Below are 23,953 nucleotides of genomic sequence, written 5' to 3'. Positions count from 1 at the left end.
CACTTAAAATGCTCTGCCAATGAGGTCTTAGTGCCTCCCCAAACTACTGTACAAATCCACAGGATGCAGCCATAGCCAAGTGGTGTCAAAGAGCTAAAATGATATCATATGAAAGAGACTATAGTTCTGCTATAATTGCATACTCTCATGGTCCTTGTCACTAACGTAACATCGCAATTTTTAAAGCATATGTTCACTAACATAACATAGGATGCTACTCCAGTGTACCACTTAAGCAGTGTTATTCAACATGCAGAATTTGGCTAACCCAGATATACTGTAGATGTTATCATGGCAGGCAAAGATGGGACAATTAAATCCCATCACTGTATTGACAGGACCAAGAGAGCTGTCTGAATTGGTATGAAAACCCAAAAGATGTGAGAAGCAGATATCAAGGCCGCAAGAGTAATAGGCCTTAGGGTAGAGATTAAAAACAACAACAGCTACCTGCACAGGCAAAGAGCGGATGGCCCTTTACAGCAGAACTGGAAAACATACAGCCCATAGGCTACTTATGGCCTCAAGGCTATTTTTGTGGATCCTGGCCACAAAACCATACCATTAAATATGGCCTCTTCTATTTTCTTGTTAAGCACATTCAATCTGACTCAGACTTATGGTGACCCTATTATAGGGTTTTCTTGGCAAGGACTATTCAGAGGAGCTTTGCAACTGCTTTCATTTAAGGTTGAGAGAATATGACTTGCACAAGTTCATCCAGAGAAGTTCCATGGCTGAGTGGAGATTTGAACCCTGGTCCTATACCATGCTGGTTCACTCCAAGCTGCTACCCATGGCTACCAAGAGCTAACACCTCCCCCCCCCCCCCAATACATTTTCAAGGTGTTTGTTTGTTTGTTTAGTACAACCTGGTAGCAAATTGAGAAATGGCCTATAAAACAATAATTTGTTGCTTGCTTCATTGCCTTTTTATAGTTTGCTGCTGAGATTTGACAACAAGGCATTTGGCTCATAGGCCATGATTGGTCCTCAGACCCAGTGAAATTGCCTATCCCTGCTCTGTGAATACCCATATGGTTAGCTTAGCAATTATGCCAAATGAGCATTTAAAATGATAGAAGAAGGAGCAATGTGATGGAATGAGATAACATCCATAAAATGTAACTTTCTCAAGATTTATTGTATATAAAAAATAAAATGCCCCTCCCTTAGTTGTGATACTTTGCCCTATTATAACCAGTTCACAAACTCTCCTTTTTGAAACCTTTTAACATTTCCCCACCTTTGGTTAACTTTAAGAATAATCTGTGAAATGTATACAATGTGATAGTTTTTGGTGGGTGTTTTGGGCTATATGGCTATGTTCTGGAAGAGTTTATCTACGCCATTTTGCCAGCATCTCTGACTTATACAATGTGACTTTTTTTTTTTAAAAAAAGTCCTTTTTTAAAGGAGGGAAATCGGAAATAAAATGACAACAGTGAGCACAACAACCATTAATAAGTTCCAAAAGAAAACAGGATACTTCATAGTTCTTCCATAGTTCTTCAAACCTGAAAATGGGCCTCTGACCCAAGTATTGAACTGCACCAATTACATAGGCTTGTTACAGACAGCCAAAATAAAGCTGCTTCGAGTCACAGTGGAGGTATGGTGTTTCAATGATGCATGTGTCCTAAAAGTCCAGAAGCCACACCAAAGCCACGCTCCAGTCTGGAGCATGGCTTTGGTGCAACTTCTGGACTCTTAGGACGCATGCATCATTGAAACACCATACCTCCACTGTGACTCAAAGCAGCTTTATTTTGGCTGTCTATAACAGGCCATAGACTGACACACAGCTCTTCTACCCCAGGGATGGCCCCTGGACACAAAGACTGAGTTGCAACAATAATCATGTTTCCACACTTGCCGGATGACCTTAAAAATACCACAACAAACTATATGATGATAGTTTTGTGGCATACTGGCCAGGAGTTGCTTCTGCCAGAATCGAAACACACACAGAATGGTATTTCTGACATAGAACCCTTGCACCTCAACCTCAGTAGACATTAAGATTGCAGTTGATACATTAATTCAAACATTCTTTGCTTTTTCACAAAATACCACCCTAAAGAATTGAAACTCAAGACCTGATCATTTTCCAGTTTAACAGTAAAAAGTTGCATCTCATCTGCAAACAAATATGTATATATTCTCTCTGAAACACAGCTTCGGTACATACACTTTGTACTACTTTTGCCTTTAGGGTTCTAAAATTTATTCCATTTATATTTTCATTTCTGTTACATTTCATACGCATCATCATATACAATTGTGATACCCCCCCCCCCCCCGGTTTAAGACAAACACTGGAATTTTCACCATTCCTCCTGGATATTCAGAAACAAAGTCCGGCTGTTGGTGAAATTTAAATGCCATGGCATTAATCAGGCATATTCCTAGATGATTAATATGATGGCTACTTCATTCTATGTTATTGGTCTCTGGCTCAGATAAATTGGAAGGCAGTTTTAAAAACTGGTCTATAGCAGGGGTCATCTTTTCTGAAGTGGCAGTCAGTCATAGCACAAGTGGGTTTGCCATGTGCACAGATTATAGGTAACTTGTAACACAGCTATAAACAAAAAGAGTAAAAAAGAACAACTAAATGATGATGAAACTTTCTTATTCAACTAGCTAATATACACGATGATCCAAACATGATGGTTTGAGCATTGGACTAGGATTCCGGAGACCAGGATTTGAATCCCTGCTAAGATAAACAAACCCACTGGGTGACCTTGGGCAAATCATACTCTTTCAGCCAAGGCGAACCCCCCTCTGAACAAATAGTGATAAGAAAAACCTTGTGATAAGCTTGCCTCAAAGTCTCCATAAATAAGAAAGGCACACTGAAGGCACACAATGAGAATGAGAGTTGCAGCTTGAGTTGGTCTTGGAAATGAATGAGTAGCCAATTAATTTCTTTTAAACTAGACAAAGCTTTGTGCCTGCATGGCCCTTTTTTGTCCTTTACCCTGACTTTTTTGACTTCTGGAGCCTGTGATATCTGAACAAGGAATGTGTCATTTAATCACTTACAAATCTGGATATTAAACTAGGATATCTGCCATCACAATTGTCACAAGATGGAGTATTTCTACACAAAACAAGACATTAGTTTCTCTGAACAAGGCCTAGATCCAAAACACATTGCAGAAGTCATCCAATTTGAGACCACTTTATCTGCCCTGGCTCAGTGCTAGAGAATCCTGGGAATCATAGTTTATTGTGGCACCAGAGCTCTCTGACAGAAAAGACTAAACGTCTCACAAACAGTTCCCAGAATTCCCTACCATTGAGCCAAGTCAGTTAAAATCATCTCAAACTGGATTATTTCTGCAGTGTGTTTTGGACCCTTGACTATAAATTCTGTCCCTGATCCAATTTTCAATGAGTATCTTTTTGTGTGTGAAAAACTGAGGAGTAATCCATCATCTGTAGTGCTAGTCTAGTGACAGGTTGACTCTCCTACATGGTATTTGTGAAAAGCATTTACTACACCACAATCCAAGAGAGAAAATGACTAGCTGGGATATGTCCAGAGAAGACTGACCAAAATGGTAAAAGGTCATGTCCTATGAGGAGCAGCTTTGGGAGCTGGGTTTGTTTAGCTTGGAAAAGAGAAAGTTAAGAAGGGACATGACAGCCATGTTTCTCATAGTGAGGATGGAGCAAACTTGTTTTCTGCTGCTCCAGAGACTAGGGCCTCATTCACACTATGGAAATAACTGGGTGTGAACTTCCTGACAGCATGAGCTGTTCAAACAGTGGAACCCACTGCCCTGGAGTGTAGTGAAGTCTCTTTCTTTGGAGGTTCTTAAACAGGGGCTGGCTGTCCATCTGTCAGGAGTGTTTTGTGTATTCCTGCATGGCAGGGATTGGACTGGATGGCTCTTGTGGTCTCTGCCAACTCTGATTCTATACAGTACTTCATATGGCATTTCTTGGTGGGGAAGGGGGACAGGAGTCAAATTCTCTCCAGAAAATGTATTCAGATCATAAATCTCCACCGAATCTATTTTCATACAGCTGGAATCAAGGCTAAAAGTTCCAATTCAGGCGTGGTCTCCAAAGCAGGCATGTGATGCTTTAACATTACAAATTACCTTTAAAATAAATGAGGACTATGTGATATGTAGAATGTAGTTTTCTACAAAATCCAGAAAACACAAATGCTGTATAACACCACTATTTAGCAGTGCAAGAAGTTCACAAGACAAAATATTCATACACATTCTTAACAAAAAGAAAGAGAAAGGCATGGAGAAATATATTTTGAGAAAAGTTGTTTGCAGAAGAACCTGCACTATTTCTGCATAGAGGCTATTTGAACCTTAGTAAATATATATATATTTCTTCCGCGTTATTTCTGCTTTTTCTCGCCTTTAAAAATAGGAGGAACTATGTTGGGAAAGGAGATGGTGAAAAGTTGGCCTTGGAAATCTAACTAAAAAGAGCTTCTGTCAAGGCTGTTATAATCTAAAGTCATGTTTTGACAATAAAGGGCAACTATTACACTTGGTGTAACTAATGCATCTTTCTGAGGTACATCAGGCCTCATCTCTTAGCAGTGTGACTCTTTTTACTTTAGGCCTCAATGATCCTGTCAGGGTTGTTTTTTTTAATCATGCTCCATTTATGATTCTCATTAAGGCTGCTGATTTCCCTGGAAAAGGCAGAGTCCAAAATTCTTACAGAGTTCATAACAGGAAGACATTTAATATGCCCAGCTTTACCTGACATACGAAGATGGAAGCAGCACCTGTCTGGAGCTCTGTATTAAGAGCTGAGTGACATAGAAAGTGAAGTTTCCTCCAGAATTTAGATGTGGTAACAGCAACCACTGAATCAGAAAAGCTGCAGATTACTTCAGTCATTAAAATACTAAGTGGACAGGCACCTATTTTCTTGTCATAAACCTGGCAGGACTCCTGATCTCTTACAAGGAACTCAGCAGCTCCTTTACTTTATGTATTACAAGACTGGAAATATTTTGCACTGAGACTGGCTCTTGCAATGCTTTCACACCCACTGGATGGTTCCTATGCCTTCCCCACTAGGCATTTCATAGGTTCCTACAACGCTACTCATAGTGGTGCTCCATGGACCACTTCTGATCCTGAGTTTCCAGGAAAGAAAGAACATTATAGCCAATGGCACAAATAGGGTGCTGGTCGATGGAATATTGAGAGAAAAGCCCCATCAGTCGTGTTCTGCAACACAGTTACCAACTTTTAAAGTTTTACCAAGTTTAAACTGCTTGTGCAAGACTGTTTTGAGGCTGACTACTAACATGAGGGCACAATTCCATTAAACAAAAAACTCAATATTGGCTAGTGCTGCCCTATTCCATTATGTGGAAATATACTTGGTTAGAGTTAGAAAACTGCAACGAGAAAACCATGTTATGTCCATGTGAAAGTACCTTTATTTTGCTTTCAAGGGTCAACACCAAGGATCTTATCTTCCCATATTTTACAATACAGAATATAGTTTATTTTAGCTTTTTAAAAATAATGTTGCTGCACTGGAAACTTTCTACTGTATATTTATATATCACAGGATATGAAAAAGCAGAAAGCCATTATGGGGTAGTGGTTTCAGTGTTGGACCATAACTTGGGAGACCAGGGTTCGATTCCTGGCTCTGTTATACTTTCCACTGGGTGACCTTGGGCAAGTCACATGCTCTCAGCCTCAGAGGAAGGCAATGGCAAAACTCTTCTAACAAATCTTGCCAATAAATCGGGAACAACTTGAAGGCACACAACAACAACAATAAAAAACACAACTTATTCTGAAAGGTTACAAAACATAGTACTGTACCAGCAGAGAAAAACTAACTACATATAAATCTGGATGCAATTTTGTGTACATATACTGACCATAATTGCACGAATACTTGAAGTGTTTGCCCATGATGTTCCTGCTGAGCCCCCCTCCCCACTCCAATATACACAAATCAATCCAGTCCTATATACTCCAAGATCCTATCACTGTTTCTGCAAAAGTTTTTACGTGTAATTTACTTTGGATGCTCTGCCAGAAATTGAGTGGATGAATTTTAGGAACCAATTTGAGGCAAATGGGACAGAATGTGCCAAGTGTAAATGAACCTCCCAGCCTGCAGGGCTAAACAAATTCTTGATATTGCTATCTTCAAATACCAAAACTCAGAGCTTTATCATTTTTTAAAATGAGCAGTTCATCTCCACTTTCAGGTAATTTAACTTTTTCCAAAAGTCTCACAGAATCAAGTTTTTAACTACCACCTTATGGCTGCTATATGTAATTGTGAAATAAACTTCTTAGTACAGCCAATTAACTGAAATGAAGTGTCTTTGCTACCTTTGCATACATCTATCATTTGGGAAGTACAAGCCCCAAGCACTTTACCCACAGATATTTTGAGAAAGACATCAACAAAGCAGTATCTCTACTGCCCTTTAGTATAAAGGTACGAGAATCCATATGAAGCCTTATATCTTTATCAGGGAAGTGCCACTGATCATATTACTCAATATTGTATACTAAAGGACAAAGTTATAACCTTTCCATCTGCTTTTCATGTAATATGTATTATTAGGTTTTCTTATTGCCTCTTCTGAAAAAAAAAATCTCATTAAACTGCTAACATTGACAAACCATAATGTCTCCTGAATGTATTGAAACTTCTTGGAATTAGGTTATCTCAAGGTCTGCAAGGGATTTCATTTACATTCTACTTAGCAGAAGCCAGCTCATGTGGGACAGGTCTTGACATGCTTGCACAGCAGCTACTCCTGTTCGTTGTTTAGCCCTTTGCTTATGTGCCTTCAAGCCACCTGTCCATTTGAGGTGACCCCATGCATTTCATAGGGTTTTCTTAGGCAAGCAACACTCAATATGTGGTTTTGCCAGTTCCTTCCTCTGAAATATAGCCAACAGCATTTGTTATTCATTGGTGGTCTCCCATCTAAGTACTAACCAGGACTGACCCTACATAGCTTTAAATATTAGATGGGATCTGGTGCTTTCAGAGTATTTAGGCAGCTGCTTAGCAAACCAGAAATAGGTTGTAATCTGAAAATAATAGTGTGACATGATCAGGCATTATTTTGAGGACACAACTCAAGCCAGCCCATTTTCTGAACACCACTATTTATCCCCTATTTGGTAAGTGTGTGATGTGTGTGGCTTGTTTACTGCCAGAGTAGCAAAGGGAGACAAAGATGTCCGCTATGTTTGTAAGGCCAGACTGTAATGGTTAAGAGCTGAAATGGAAAACCTACACAGGAGGGCAGGGAACCGTCTAATTGAAAAGATTGTATGTACAGCGCTTCATAAAGGTTAATAATAAATAATATGAGCTTTTACCTGAACTGACACAGATTATGACACAAGTTCATCACTTCATGTTTGAGTTGGCCAATTTCATACAAGATTGCCAATGACTCTCATGACTCCATGCCAATGTATAGCTCATACCCCAAAACCCATTATTTGCAGGCCACAAACACTTAATGCATGTGCCTGCAGAGACACTCACACTAGATTCAGAGATATAGCTGTGTTAGTCTAGATAGAATATCAGTATGGAAAGGGATCCTGTAGCACCTTTGAGAGTAACTGCAAATGAAATTGTAGCATAGACTTGCTACACCTTCCTTCAGTTGGTCTCAAAGATGCTACAAGAACTTTTTGTGTGTGTTGTGTACTGGTGATCCCAAGTTGAACATACCATGGGGTCTTCGTAGCAAGCTTCTTCATGGGGGAGGGGGTGCCACTGCCATCCGGCTGAGAGCATGTGACTTGGCCAAAATCACCCAGTGAGTTTTCATGGCTGAGCGGGCATTCAAACCCTGCTTTCCAGAATCTTAGTCCAACACTCAAATCACTTTCCACACATGCTAAAAGGCTTAACATGGGACAAATCATCATAGACTTCTACAAAGATTACATACAGGAGGGAGATCAAGGCCTCAAGTTCAGGGTGACCAGACATCCTCCTTTTCCAGGACCTATCCTCCATTTCAGCCTTCTGTCCAGTTGTTCCAAAATCTCCTCCATTTTGTTCCATTTTTAGAAGTATGTGTTTTGAGCTTTTCCTTTGCCCTCCCATTTTTTTAAGCCCCTCCATTTTGTGGTGAGGAAGACCTCTGGTCACCTTGAGGGTAAGCCATAAACCCATTGCTGTGCCTTTTGTCCCAAATGAGACAATTGTGTGTGGGTGGGGTGCCCCTTTCTTCCCATCTCAGGATGATCTTCTAAGCAGGACCCAGTCATAGAGTTGGAAGAGACCTCAAGGGGTATTCAGTCCACCTCCTTGGCATGCAAGAATATGCAATTAAAGCACCTCCGATAGATGGACATCCAGCCTGTTTGAAAACCTTCAAAGATTGAAAACACATTGCAGAAGCAATCCAGTTTAAGACCACTAAGTCCCCTGGCTCAGTGCTAGGGACTTCTTGGAACTGTAGTTCATTGTGGCATGAGAGCTCTCTGATAGAGAAGGCTAACAGTCTCACAAAACGCAGAGATCTTGTAGCACTTTTGAGATTAACTGAAATAAATTGGCAGCATGAGCTTTTGTAGACTTCAGTCTACTTCCTCAGATACATTTGGTGGAGTGGAAGCCAGGCAAGGACATATATATGACACTGGTTTGTGAGGATGTCAATTCAAATTACAAATCCTTTGTGTATGGAAATGAAGTTGCAGATCCAGTTTTAACGGTCTTGTGCATAAAGGCATAGGAAACTGGTCTTTTGTGAAAGGAATGAAGGGCAGATTCAGTTTTGTAAAGGGACTAGCCTGTGCTGAGGGGTATAGATGAACATAGGGCAAAACAAGTGAGTAGAGATATCTTGTAGCACCTTTGAGACTTAACCGAAAGGAAAAGTTTGCAGCATGAACTTTCCTAAAGTCTACTTCCTCAGATTCCTAGTTTAGGAAAGCTCATGCTGCCAACTTCTTTTAGTTAAGTCTCAAAGGTCCTACAAGATCTCTCTGCATACTGATTCTACAGACTAAGGTTCAAAACACACTGCAGAAATAATCCAGTTTTGAGACTGCTTTAACTGCCTTGGCCCAATGCTAGGGAATTCTGGGAACTGTAGTTTTGTGAGACATTTAGCTTTCTCTGTCAGACAGCTCTGGTGCCACAATAAATGACAATCCCCAGGATGCCCTAGCACTGACCCAGGGCAGTTAAGTGATCTCAAACTGGATTGTTTCTGCAGTGTGTTTTGGACCAAAGAAGGTGAGTCCATCACACTTAGACGGTGTCCTAATGTGGAAGAATTCAAAGAGATAGCTGTGTTAGTCTGTAGAATCAGTATGAGAGATCTTGTAGCACCTTTGAAAGAAGTTGGCAGCATGAGTTTTCATAGACTTCACTCTACTTCCTCAGATGCATTTGGTGGAGTGGAAGCCAGGCACAGATATATATATATATATATATATATATATATATATATATATATATATATGCCATTGGTGTGAGAATGTCAACTCAATGTGAAACTGAAGGCTTTCATGGCTGGCATTCATAGTTTTTTTGTGGGTTTTTCAAACTATGTGGCTATGTTCTAGAAGAAAAATGCATCTGAGCAATTTATTCCACTAAATGCATCTAAGGAAGTAGACTGAAGTCTAGCAAAGCTCATGCTGCCCATTTTCTTTCTTTCAGTGAGTCTCCAAGGTGCTACAAGACCTCTCTATGTACTGATTCTACAGACGAAGACAGCTATGTCTTTGAATTCTTCCACAGTGGGACATTCTCCCCTCTGAGAGAAGGGGGCTCACCTTCTTTGGTCCGAACCACTGCAGAAACATTCCAGTTTCCACTCCATTAAGTGCATCTGAGGAAGTACATTGAAGTCTAGGATTTTGAAATTGAACTGATATTCTCATATACCAATGGCACATATATCTGTCCCTGTTTTCCACTCCACTTAATGCATCTGAAGAAGACTGAAGTCTAGGATTTTGAACTTGAATTGACATTCTCACATACCAATGGTATCTATATCTATATCTATATCTGTCCCTGGTTTCCACTCAACTAAATGCATCTGAGGAAGTAGTCTGAAGCCTAGGAAAGCTCAGGCTGCCCCTTTTTCTTTCTTCCAGTGAGTCTCAAAGGTGCTACACGACCTCTCTCTCTCTGTAGCCTCTGTGGGAGCGCTCTTAACTAGTGTCCAGCCACTAGGCCCCCTCTCCTTTCTCTGGCCAGGGCTAAGGTCAGCCCCCAGTCCCCTGCTTGGGGAGTATCCACCGACGGGCCTCCTCCTGAGCCTCTCTCTCCACTCCAGCCCCCTTCGAGCGACCATTGCCCCCCAGGCCTCCAGGAAGACTTGTGTCCAGGGAGGGAGGAGTGACTGGAAGGGAAAGAGGCAGCAGGAGAAGCAGAAGCAGCCCCTTCCCTCGCCGCCGCCGCCGCCTCCTTCTTCTCCCCCTCCTTCCCTTTCCCTCTCTCTGCCTCTCTTCCCTTCCATCGTTTGGCCACCATTTTGCCTTCCTTCCTTCCTTCCCTCGCTCCCTCCCTCGCCGAAAACGGAGTGGGCTGGGAGCCTTGGCGGCGGCGGGGATGAGGGGGCGGCGCTGAGGCGGCTACTGAGCGGGCTGAGCCGACATCTTGTCCCCCCTCCCCCCGGCCACCGAGCCAGCCCCGCCGCCCCGAGGAAGAACCCGCGCCGCCGCCGCCGTGGAGCGCCAGGAAGCGGCCCAGGCAAGTACAGCCCTCCTCGCCTTCTCCTCCTTTCCTCCCTCTTTCCCTCGGACATGGCCCCGGGGTCGTGGGAAGGTGGCCGGGCTGGGCAGGAAGGGCTTAGGGACGGGACTGTGTTAACCCGGCGCTCTTCGAGCTCCCAGGCCGCGCTCCTTCAAGGCGCCTCGAGACGGAGGCAAATAAAAAAGGGAGCCTAAATGAAGGACGGCGAGACCGAGCTCCGCCATCTTGTCTCCCCCTCTCATCCCCGGGAGCCCTTGGCCACGCCCACCTTCTTCGCCCCCATTGGCCCAGCCCTCCAGGCGTCCCGCCTCTCCTCCCTCGCGCTGGCGGTGATGGACGGCTCCTTCGCCCAATAGGGAGAGGGGAAGGGTTGAACACTGGTTGCCTCTTTTTTTACCTGCCGTGTAATTAATTTAGTCGAGGGATGGCTCCCTCCGTGTTGAGGAGGGGGCTGCGTTGTTGTTGATGTTGGGGAAATGTAGGCCCTAGGCCTGCTTTTGCTTTAGGGAAAGTGGGGCTGCTCAAGTCCCTCAGGCCTGGTCACGTGACGAGGGCCTGAAGCCTGACATTCTGTGGAGAGGCCTAGTTTGTTTTTTGCTTCCCTCTCTTAATCTTCGTTGAGGAAATAGTCGGGTCTGGCACCAGTTTAAGCGCCCTGGCTCAGTGCTGTGGAATTCTGGGAATGGTAGTTGGTTGTGGCACGCCACAAAACCAACTACCATTCCCAGAATTCCACAGCACTGAGCCAGGGCGCTTAAACTGGTGCCAGACCTGACTATTTCTACAGTGTGGATGCAGTATATCCTGGAGACTCCCATGCCGTCGTCAACCCTCGAAATAAAGGCTTGCAACGCCCAGCTCAGGCCCCAATGTTTACCACAAAAGTTGACATAAGAAACACAAAACTGCTGCCCACAATCTGAGGCTTTTTTGGCAGAGAGGGAGGTCACTTGTTCTGGCCTGACCCCTGGCATAGACACAGATCACACTGGATCAGGGTCCATAGTGATAGGAATATCATGGCTTGGAAATTCTTAACTTTTCTGCTCAGTTGCATATCTTTACTCTTCTTCAGTAGTTTTTCTAGTTCTTTCATAGCTGCCCCTGTCATTCCCAATCTTCTTATTTCCTAACTGAAGTCAACTTGTCTATATTTGTTTCTAAGTATGGGAATTCTTTATGTTGATTTCCTCATTGTCTAGATTGAATTTTTGTATCTCTACTGTGGTCATAATTTTTGTTTTGTTTATGTTCAGCACTAATTCTGTCTTTGCGCACTTTCATCCTTGACCTTATTAGCCGTTCCAAGTCTGTGATGCTTTCTGTCATCATTATGGTATCATAAGGCAACACTATTATGGGGTTTTCTTGGCAAGATTTGTTCAGGGGATGTTTTTGCTATTGCCTTCCCCTGAAGCTGAGAGAGTGCAACTTACTCAAGGTAACTCAGTGGGTTTTGAGGCTGAGCCAGGAATCCAACTCTGGTCTCCAGAGCTGTAGTTCAACGTTCAAACTACCAAAGTTTACAGCACCACAAAGAAAGCATAATGCATCTACTGTTTGTAGCATCGTTTTCATGTGGCAGGTTTCTGTCCTCACATTGTAGAATTAATGTCATCTAACTGAATGCACACAAGAGGTTGACAGCCAAAGCACTGAGTGGCTCAGTCAAATCATTTTGAAATTCAGCTCAGTGTTTCTTGCCTTGGTGCTGATTTCCCTTTGAGACTGCTTTAGCAACCCTGGCTAGGGAATTCTGGGAACTGTAGTTTTGTGAGATATTTAACCTCTTTCAGAGAGAGCTCTGGTGCCACAACAAACTAAAATTCCCAGGATTCCCTAGCACTGCGCCAGGGCATTTAAAGGGGTTTCAAACTGGATTATTTCTGCAGTACGTTTTGGACTTTAGTCATAATGCTGAAAAATAAAGCAGAAGTTTCAACTAGCGGATTTCTCCTGTCAGGGTTAATAAATAAAATCTGTGTAGTAGCCATACAGAAAGCACTTTCTTCCTGCTGAGACAGTAGAGCCCTTCTTTCTCAAGTCCTGCTTTCTCTTTGACCCATTTTCTTGAGTCCATGGTCTTTGGACTACCCATTATTTCACTATTTCATCAGGTCCCTGCTTTGTCCAATTTCCTGTCTCCCTTCTGATCTTAATTAAGCATTGTAAAAAAATTTCGGAGTTCACCTCTCAAATTATCTGTGTCTTAGCAAAATTTATCAACTTCTGTCCTTTTTGTCAAGCCTCTTTCTCCAGAATTGTCTAACTGAACTTTTAGATTCAATCAGCTTGTTTGAATTTTTAATTCTAGCCAAACTGAGGGTGTGTCCTGATAAGATGAGATTCAGAGATCTTCAATCAGCATATTGAAAATAACTTTATTGTTTTGCATGTACAGCCTTTGTGTGTACAGTCTTTGATTCAGTACAGTATATAAATGGTGGATAGTATGTGCAGTCAAGAGCCTTACAGATAGAAAAAAATGTAGTTACTGTGCTGTATAACTGAGTATTTGATAGATTAGAAATTTCACTACATTTCAGCAGAAAAAAGTGGTATGTGCTCTTGCTAACTGATAGTGCCTGGCAAGTTGAGAAACATGGTGATGGTGCTGCTGGCGTCTGACCTGTTGATAACTGGCAAAAGAAGAAATAGACGGAGACAGATCTTGGAAAGGATGGAGGAAAAGTAAGGGCACCAAAGGAAAAAAAATATTGAAATGTAGTGGCATTGGATGTAGACTGCAGGGGAGGTGCTTTAACACATCCAAGGAAATGTATGTGCTCCACAAATGTTATTTGCTATAGTGCACACATGTAAGAAATGTGACATTGTATAACAGGAGAGGAGGGCCATAAGGAAAGTAACACAAAATAAGCAGTTTGTCTTTGTGAACCATGAATTAACTTTACAGTTATAAACTCCAGTAGGTGCTAAATTAGCTTAAGGTTAGAATTATTTGATTGTTGAAAAGTAAGGAAGTGCTAATATGCATTGCTGTATATTATATTTTGACATGGTAATCATGGATTAAACTATATTACAGTCACAAACAGGCTTCTATAATTAAAAATTATACAAGAAACAAAGTAAACAAGAACATTGCTTCTGCAGGAACATCCCAGTATACACAACAAAAAACCCCAAACCATAAATCAGTGGGAGTACCTATTGGTGCATACTAGTACTGATATATTTACAGTGGACCCTCTATAATGGTGGGCTGCCACATTGCTGGTGAGGATACACACATGTTGTCACCACTGAATAGTATGGGGTGCCACCGTTTGAATTTTTTCCCCATCCAAGCAGAGCCCTGGAACCAAACCCTATGGATGAGAAGGGTCCACTGTACTAAGATAGTTGCATCAGCTGATTCCTTTAGAGCGTCCTAAGATACAGTCCTCAGTTCTCAGGGCCGGCCTGTCCATATAGGCGACCTAGGCAGCTGCCTAAAGCGCCAAAGGTTTAGGGGCGGCACTGGCACGGCACGGAAAGAGCGTGCGCCAATCCCTGGGGTGCCACTCGTGCTCCTGCTGGCCCTGCCTGCTATTGCTCTTTGCAAAGATCAAAAAGGAGCCGGGCCAGCAGGAGAGCGAGTGGCGCCCTGGGATTGGCTGGGCTCCACGCCCACGCGCACCCCAGCCAACCGCCCTCCGCCCTCCCCTGGCCCTGCCTCCTTTTGCTCTGCAAAGAGCAATGGGGGCAGGGCCAGCAGGAGGGCGAGTGGTGCCCTGGGATTGGCTGGGCTCCACACACGAGCGCGCCCCAGCCAAGCACCCTCTGCCCTCCCCTGCCCCTGCCCCCTTTTGCTTTGCAAAGAGCAAAAGGTGGCATGGCCAGCAGGAGGGCAAGTAGCGCCCAAAGACGCCACTTGCTCTCCCCTGGGCCTCCTACCTTTTGCTCTCCATGGAGAGCAAAAAACAGGAGACCCAGTGAGGGAGGGAAGAGTGCCTGGCTGTGTGTGTACACGCCAAGCACCCTTCACTCTCCTCTGGGTCCCCTGCTTGTTGCTCTCAGGGGGCGCCAAAATATTTCTCGCCTAGGGTGGCAAAATACCTAGAGCCGGCCCTGTCAGTTCTAGATAGCCAGAAATACCAGTCAAAAATGGGTAATACAGTATATGTATTTAAAGGACAGGGGTGGGGAGGGGGTCACTTTTCTTGAAGCATACTTTGTATCACAGTTGACTCCTTCACTGGCAGTTAGGCATTGTATTTAAGTGAGCATCACCTATAATAGGAATGGGAAGAATTATATTCCCCCAGATCAGACTTGTTTTTTGGGGGGGGGGTGAGTTGTCTTTTCTAGTGTTTTCCTTTTCCTTTTAACTTATTAATGTATTTATTAAAATGTATTTCAACAGGTTAGAACTGCATTAAACATGATAGAACAGGTCGATTTCACTTAAAGACTATGTATTTATTTGAATGATATCAATTCAACTTCAGTGGATTTCAAAAGCAGCCATGTTGTTACTTGGCACCTGAATGAAAACAGTTTTGATGGTAATCAGGCCTGTAAGGGGATAGTATTCTGGAACCAAAATATTACAGCAGAGAAGGCCCTATACTATGTCCTACCACATTATATTGCACCTACCAGTGGGCTACAGATTTCAATCTTCAAGAAAGTGTATAAATGGAGAGGCACATCTTCAGGTATTGAGGTCTCACACCATTTGGGGTTTTGAATGTTGTCACTAGGACCTTGATTTCTGACTGGAATTGAATTGGCAGTCAGTGCCACTTTTTAAAGACTAATGTTAAATGGTTTCTATTAAAAGTTCTGGTCAACAGTCTACTGTAGTTGCTATGTTTTGCACTGGCTGCATGCAGTTTCGTCTTCAAGGGCAGTCCTACATAGTCTTAACATGAATTACTGTGACAAGGCTATCTCTAGCTGGTGGATCAGGCAAAACTGGCATCAAGCAATCTGAGCCATAGAATCCAGCTGGGCCACCAGTGAAAGAGATGGATCCAGGAATACTCCCATGCTTCATACATACTCTTTCAGGGAGAGTGCAGCATCATCTGGGGCAGCTAACCAGCCAGTTCCTGGATCCATGAAAGACCAATTCACAGATCCTGATGGATGCATCATATCAGGATTCATCTTTATTTGCTCTCATCCACATTGTATATTCCTGCATGGTAGGGGGTTGGATTTGATGGCCCTTGAGGGCTCCTTCAACTCTATGATTCTATGATTCATTACGACAGGAAAGCACTTGTCCAACATCTGCACAGACCCTCTTGATTCTGATGGCAAGGATATAAGCGTAAGGAATAGAGATGAATGTCCTCAGTATACAAGGGTAGATAATCTCAATGATCTCACTTAGCAGCTTCATAGAGAAACTGCATGTGAGATAAAAAGCAATAGCATTAGCATTTACGTTTCTCTACCACTTTAGAGTGAATTTGGCACTCTCTAAGTGGTTTATAATCTGTACGCCAATTGCCCCCAACACGCTGGATACTCATTTTACCAACCTATGAAGCTATGAAAGGCTGAGTTAACCTTGGAGCCCCTCAAGAGCAAACTCACAACTTTGTGGCTACTATACAGACATTTAACCACTGCACCACCAGGGCTCCTGGTGGCATCCCACAGGCTTGAGGCTGATCAGGAATCCTCATACCACTCTCTGACCAGCTTTGTAGATAGGACTGGAACCACTGTGGCACAGTGCCTCTTACTGCCATTCTGGATAACTGTGTCAGCAGGATATCATACACAATGGTATCAAAAACTATTGACGGATTCAGGAGAATCAACAGGGCAGCATGCTCTTTGTCTTTCACTTGAAGTACATTGTCAGTCAGGGTGACTTAAGCTGTCTCATTACCTTACCCTGGCCTGAAACCAGATTAAAATGGGTCCAGGTAAATTGTTTCCCTCAAGCACATCTGCAGTTGCTTATCTATTACATGCTTGAGCAATGCCCCCCCCCCCCATTTTTTAGGATTGGAATGGCAGATCTCACACACATCAGTCTAGGAAAGTTCTCTTCAGGAGAAGGCACACTACAGCCTTTGGAAGAGAGACTACTGATGAGTCCACCTCTGTTTGATCTTATCAGCCAAGATGGGCAAAGACCAGGCTTAGTGGGATGAAGTAAGTGACTTGTCCATGTGATCAGGCTGGAACAACTGGAACTGATCCCAGGAAAGCTGATCAGAGGGAGCATTGAACATTTCCCCATATAGTGCACCCTTGCATTAGTGCGTATGCTTGACCCCCTTTGAAAATAATGGGGCTCGTGCATGACATGCGGCGTGATGTGTGTGCCATTGCAACCCCATCACGTGGCTTTCAGCATAAGCTGAAAGCTGCGTAAAAGGCGATTACAGTGATGTCATGTTCAAAGTAAGATATTTACAGTGGGCCCTTGGTATGTGCTGAGGTTTGGTTCCATGACCACCTTGGACCACCATGGATACCAAAATCTGTGGATACTCAAGTCCCATTAAATACCATGGCATAGTAAAATGGTGTCCCTTGTATAAAATGGCACAATGAAGGTTTGTTTTCTAGTATTTATATACAGTGCACCCGCATTATACACAGGCACCTTTTACGCAGCTTTCAGCTTACGCTGAAAGTCGCACACGGGGTTGCAATGGCGCCCCGTAGTGCATGCACTGCGCCGCACATCAATGGGATTTGAGCATATGCACTATTTGTCTTACGTGGAGGGGACTGGAATGGATCCCCTGTGTAACGCAAGGGTGTACTGTATTTTAAAAATATTTTCAAGCCGTGGATGGTTGAACCTGTGGATAAGGAATCTGTAGATACAAAAGGTCAAATGTATTACAGTAAGTCAACAAACCATATCAAATTCAATCAAACCAGGTGAAATTTATCATGTACATACAAACTATATAAAACTCAAAAAGAAAAGAAAACCTGTTGTTTTTTCTCTGATCAAACATTTTTCCCTTTTATTTTTATCCTTGAACAAGTTGCTTTAACTATAAAAATTGGCTCCTCAAAGTTGCCCATCCCATCTTAGAGAAAGCTATCACATTATGTATAGCTGCAGCATAATCTAAAGAACCAACCAAAAAATATAACGAAGTTCAAAGAATTAAGTGCTGCATCTCCCAGTATATGAAAAACATTTTCTTCTGTTAATTACTGGAATTAAATGAAATGTTTCACCAACACTGATTAAAATTTTGCAAAACTATTTTTGATTCCCAGTCTCCCATAAATTGATTGTTAATGCTTTAAAAACCCCAAAATTCATTTTTGCAAACATGTGCCATAAATTTGAATCAGGATATGGTGAAACATTTAAATTAATGCCACCCTTTCATAAAAAGAAAAAAAAATGTTTTCAAAAGTTGTGAGAGGCTGTGCTGTTTCACGCTTTCATGTTAGTTTTTTGTGTAGTTCTCTAATTATGTCCCAGCTGTGTCCAAATACATACCTGTGACACTCTTAACTCCTAGCTGATGGTATCTTACTATGGTGCCTCACTACCAGTGAAGGAGTACATATTCTTACATTTATGTTTTTCACACCATTATTGTTAAAATTGTATGGTTTTTTACTGGTCCTTCTCGTGAGCCTTTATAGCAGTCTAACATGGAGAAGTGAAGCAGCTGAAGCTTTTCCAGCCGCTTATCTCTATATCAGGAGAAGTATCGCCCTACTCAATGCTGTATGTCAGAGTGCTGGTGTGATGTAGGAGTACAGTTGTAGTTAAAAACAAAAATCCCCTGCTAAATGCGCAGAATTTGTAGTTTCTTTTCTTCATCTTATAAATTCAGTTCAGGCTATTTTATTTCATCCCTAAGAGAGAGCAGAGACAGCACAATTTTACATCCTTCATTTTTTGTTAACAGTACAAAACAGTACACTACACTTGTCTGTCATTCAGAAGTAAGTAGCATTGGGTTCAGTGGAAATCAGTTAAGTGGCTATAGAATTGCAACACTACAGATATTCCCTAGTTGTCCATTGTGTCAATTTTTTAATGTCCTTTTCTGAAAAGCAAGATGGTCCAGAGGTATTGTTTCAGATTTATTTTAATTTAAATGAAAGAGAACTAAAGTAGACAGCCCAGATGTTTCTGTAACAGCTATTTCAGTTTATTTATGAACAAGAGACATAGAAACTAGGGAGCATCCAATGGAATCTGCATAAGAAACTGGAGACACATTTCAAGATACTCAGTACACACTGGTTAAAAAAAAAGGCTGGCACGTTTCAGCCTGTGTGTACTCTGAAAGCTTTCTTCATAATCATAAAAGGATAGCATTCAAATATCACATTAAATAAACTCTTTATTACATTGATATCTGTTTTTATACCAACTGCTTATAAGTTATAAAGGCCTGTTACAGACAGCCAAAATAAAGCTGCTTCGAGTCACAGTGGAGGTATGGTGTTTCAATGATACATGTGTCCTGAGAGTCCAGAAGTCACACCAAAGTCATGCTCCATCCCTAAGGACTGGAGCGTGGCTTTGGTGTGGCTTCTGGACTCTTAGGACGCATGCATCATTGAAACACCATACCTCCATTGTGACTCGAAGCAGCTTTATTTTGGCTGTCTGTAACAGGCCAAAGAAACATTCAGCCATGTCCAGTAAATGATTTGAGAATTCGTAGTCCAGAAATTTTGAACTTTAATTTTAAATGCATATGTACAGGCTATAGGTAATGTACTGTACCAATGTAAGAATGATCTTACGTAATGTGGGATTGTGTATTTATGTGTTGTCCTTTCATGATTTTATATAGACCCTAAGAAAGCCTTAAGAGTACACACAGGCTACGATGTGTTGGGTTTAATATTAATAAAACAACTATTTATTGAGCTCCTTGAGGCATGTCTCTACTTTCTTCTATTTATTTATAAACAAGTATTTTACCTCTGTTGAGGTATGACTGACTTTGTACCCAGTCACAGCATACTAACAGCAATACATAAACCAGGGTTGGCCTGTAAGCTGATCAGAGCATCCTGAAATGGTGGGCAGCGGTGACTTTTTGTTTGGACCATAACATCCAGTTGTGATAAGACTATGACAGAAAGATAGTAACTCAGATGATAAGGCATGCAGTAGAGGACTACATCTTTCTGGCCTCCTGCCATGCACACTTAAATCAGGCATGGCATGAAGTCATTAAATACATTTTGCTTTTCAGATTAGTCCCTATAGCAGCCTGTTTGAGCAAAACTGTGGCCTGTGTGGAAGGGAAATAATCCTGCTTGTGGTTTCCTTGTTGTTATTTATTTTGAAAGACATGAACAATTATGCATTTAACATCACCTTGTCATTTATTTCAACTCTTTGAGCAGACAGAGGGAAACTTGCTTGATGAGAACCATAGAGAAAGAACACATTTTACTAAAAGGGACAATTCAGATAGGATATTTATGGAGGCAATTATGATATCCAGCTTGACTGTGCTTGCATATATTTATGCTGTGCTAAAAGTGTATAGACACATGGCCTGTGCAGTAAGATGCAAGCAATACTTCATCTCAGAATCCTTGAGATATTCTGGTACCCACAGCACTTATCATTTACTTATTCAATCATCTATATCCAATTTGAGACCGAGACTAAATGTGGACTGCATGGTTCTAGCATCTGGTCTATTTTTTAAAAAACTTTCTGTTATTTCCCCTTTTCCCCACTCTTATTTCTTTACCATAAAATCAGATGCCGGGTTTTGAAGAACTCAAACACTTGCACACATTTTGGTTGGTCCTACTAAATACAGGGTGATTGAAAAAGAATGGTGCAAAGGTAAAGGTGTTACAATGTTTTGCACCATTCTTTTTAAATCACACAGTATATTGCCCACAATGGCATTTGTAGTTCTTTTTTCCTTGAAGTCCAAAGGATTATTTTTGTTTGCTTTTCAATGTAAAATTAGGTCTGTACTTGATGGCTAACAAAATTAAGAGCCAAGTGTATATGCCTTCAAGCTGCCTATCAAATTATGCCGACCCTGTGCATTTAATAGAGTTTTCTTAAGTAAGGAACATTCAAAGATTATCTTTACAGAAGCCTAAATCTAGTTGCTATCCCCACAGAGAACAGACCCTTTGAATCAATAAAGTTTATGTAACTATCATCGTACCAACTTACTACTTATTTGGAGAGTTGGGACTAATACTTGAATTTGGGCCTCAGTGTTTACTTCAGTGGAATAATGTAAGCCACAGACCTGCCATACAGCTGAGCTAATAGGATGGAACTGTTTTGCAGAATAGTCACATTGCCTATTCTAATACATTTCTGTGTTTTGTTACTGTGTTTCCCTGACTTATTTATTTATTTGAAGGAATTTTTTGAAGGCTACCTCTCACTATAACTGCCAGGTTGGCACAAGGAAAAAAAAATAAAATCATCACTATTAAAATCACAAGAAAATAAACATAAATTAGAACAACAAAATGGAATGAAACTGGCAAGGTGGATAGAGTTAACTAGTGTACATCTGTGTAGGAGGGCCTACTTAGGCAAATAAAAGTGTATTTTTGTGTAAGCTGTAAGGAAAACACAAAATGTGCCAGGGAGTTTGTTCTAGGAAGGGCCGTGCTGTAACTGAAAAGGCACCTTTTCCAATCATTGTGCAACAAACATTGGAATAACATTTGGTATATTGATTTTGTGCAAAAGTGAGCACTGGGAATTTTCTCTTTTTTCTTTTCCCTCTGGCCATTCTCATTAGCAAAGTGTAACATCCATGATACTATTTCTCCCTTCTAGAAAAGTATTTTGCAGTGATGAAGAGTTCAGAAGTCTGAACCTGAGTATTTCATATTTAATACATGCTTAGCTGTCTAGACTTGAGTTAAGTTACTAACTTAGGAGCTATACAGATTGTCCCTAAGGGGCGGCATGCAGCCATCCCTGGCAACCTCACGCCACAGCCCTGATCCGGCCTCTGGAGAGCACAAAAAGGAGCTGCAAAAAGCAGCAGTATGACTTTATGATGTCTCTTCAGCACTGCATCATGTGGATGTAGCACCAGAGGTGCGCCATGATGGCGTGTGCCATCTGGACTGACACATGTCAAAATGGTGCCATGGGGGCAGGGTTAGGGCATCCAGCATGAGGATGCTGTGCCTTGACTCTGCCCATAGGCCAGCACTTTCTACTGGTCTGTATAGGGCCTTAGACTAATCTACTTCACAGGCTTTAAAATGAAACAAAAAACTAAACTGGGCTTATTGTTTATCCAACTACAGCAATTGTGGCTAATATTAGTGATGATATATTGAAATCAGTGAACCAAGAATGGTTTAGTTGGTACATATGTATGTGGCTGCAGTCTGTTCTGACATTCCCCCCCATCCCATTCTTGTTGTGTGCCTTCAAGTTGTTTCCAACTTACAGTGACCCTAAGACAAGCATTTCATGGGGTTTTCTTGACAAGATTTATTCAGAGGAGGTTTGCCATTGCCTTCCCATGAGGCTGAGAGAGTGTGGCTTACCCAAGGTCATCCAGTGGATTTCATCCTTATCCAGAGCTATCTTATAGACTCGTGTACAAGTTGACCTCATGTATAAGTCGAGGGAAGGTTTCAGGGTCAAAGTCATGGATTTTGATATGACCTGTGGATAAATCGAGGGTAAAACGTAGGGGGATATAACAAAGGATGCAAAGGGGAAAATACCAGTTCCATCCCTCCTTCTCCTTCTTTGGACCTCTCCCAACCTCCTAATACCGATTCCCAGGTGCTGGAGGAGAGGTTTTAACATCAGATTGAGAAGGGAAGCAAGTGGAGGGAAAAGGGGTGTTTCTTCCATGGGAAAAGAAGCCTTGCAGATCGACTGGGAACCTATTTCGCACACACACACACACAGTGTGCCTCAAGATACCAAGAGTGGGGCATGCGGCCTGCTTGTTTCAGGACCTTTCTAAGTATTATAAGTTTATCGCATGGGGCTTAAACCGCTCCCCAGCGCGTTCTAACGGGGGTGAGCGGGGGCGCGCAAGGAACACGATGGGCACCCGATGGGGCCCAGAACGCGACTTTACCGCATGGGGGGATGCCGCCGCTGCCGCCGCGCGTCCCCATCGCGTCCCAATGAAATGGCGCCCTCTGGAACCGAATTGGGATGCGATGGGAATGTGCGGCGGCAGCAGCGACGGCCCCCCGTGCGGTAAAGTCGCATTCTGGGCCCCATCCGGTGCCCATCGCGTTCCTTGCTCGCCCCCGTTAGAACGCGCTGGGGAGCGGTTTAAGCCCCATGTGATAAACTTAGTGTGTTGACCCAAATATAAGTCTACCCAGGATTTTAGGATCAACTTTGGGGCATAAATTTCTTGACGTATAGTTACATATATATGATAATTTGTTGCTGCAGGGACGTAGCCAAGGGGGGGTTCTTGGGGTCCGGACCCCCCCCCTTCCATTAGAAAAATGAATGGTGTGTGCTGCTGTGCCGCCGCACTCAAGCCCCATTATAATGGTGGCATTTAGTCTGGACCCCCTCCCCCCTTCCTAAAATCCTAGCTACGTCCCTGGTTGCTGTTTTAGACTTTCACTCTTTGACTCTTTTTTTCTTTCATAAGTGAAAAGGCAATTCCAGAGTTTGATTGATTAGAGCTTAGGCTTGGTAACATACATGGTGCTGCTAGTTTGGGTGCACCCTGCAGATACAGACATTTACCCATGTAGACAAACTTACACACAGACATTGGGATGGTATCAGTGGTGGTAGGAAATGTGGCAGAGCATCTGAAATGGTTTGTTTTCCAAGTGGGCCAAACCTAGTGTTTGGTGAAAAGAGCTTTGTGTGTGCAAGTTTTATTTAGAAGCACTGCATTATACACTTCAGTAGCAAGTGGGGCTCATTTATTATTTATCTGAGGCATTTTTAGGTTGCCTTTACTGCCAAAATGACACTCACTGTGGCATGGAGAATTAGCTGTTACTTTGATACTTCACACACCCAACCATGCATGAAAAGATAAGGTCCTAGCTCAAATTTATCTTTTTAGTCTGAATTCATGCACTCTTTTGCATTTTGTCCTCCTACTTGGTTAGGAGAGATGGTATGATGTTGAGTCCCTGCTGCATTTAGCCAATTTATGTGATTTAGTGTTTCTCCTATTAGATCTTTTTTCATTAAGTCTTTTCAAGTAATTTCTCTCTCTGGTACATTTCTTTTTTTCTAACATTGTTTTTTTGTTAGATTTTCTTTGCTTCCACAACAATTTTTTTCAAAGTTATGTTTTCT

At 42.2% G+C, this 23,953-nt stretch overlaps 1 protein-coding gene across 5 annotated transcripts in view; it reads left to right on the top strand.

Moving 5' to 3' along the window:
* The first annotated feature begins 10,267 nt into the window (after window positions 1–10,267).
* BRPF3 (bromodomain and PHD finger containing 3) overlaps window positions 10,268–23,953 on the top strand; it is a 51,450-nt gene continuing 37,764 nt past the window's right edge. For 3 of the 5 annotated variants that reach the window (XM_042462916.1, XM_042462914.1, XM_042462913.1), the window contains exon 1: window positions 10,269–10,722. The gene's annotated coding sequence lies outside the window, so the exon portion shown is untranslated. Of the gene's footprint in view, window positions 10,723–23,953 lie in introns of all 5 variants that reach the window. The other 2 variants (XM_042462915.1, XM_042462917.1) reach the window with 2 other exon arrangements.

Source organism: Sceloporus undulatus, chromosome 4 (assembly GCF_019175285.1).
Source record: "Sceloporus undulatus isolate JIND9_A2432 ecotype Alabama chromosome 4, SceUnd_v1.1, whole genome shotgun sequence".
Lineage (NCBI taxonomy): Eukaryota > Metazoa > Chordata > Lepidosauria > Squamata > Phrynosomatidae > Sceloporus > Sceloporus undulatus.
This window is presented reverse-complemented; position numbering and strand designations above follow the sequence as displayed.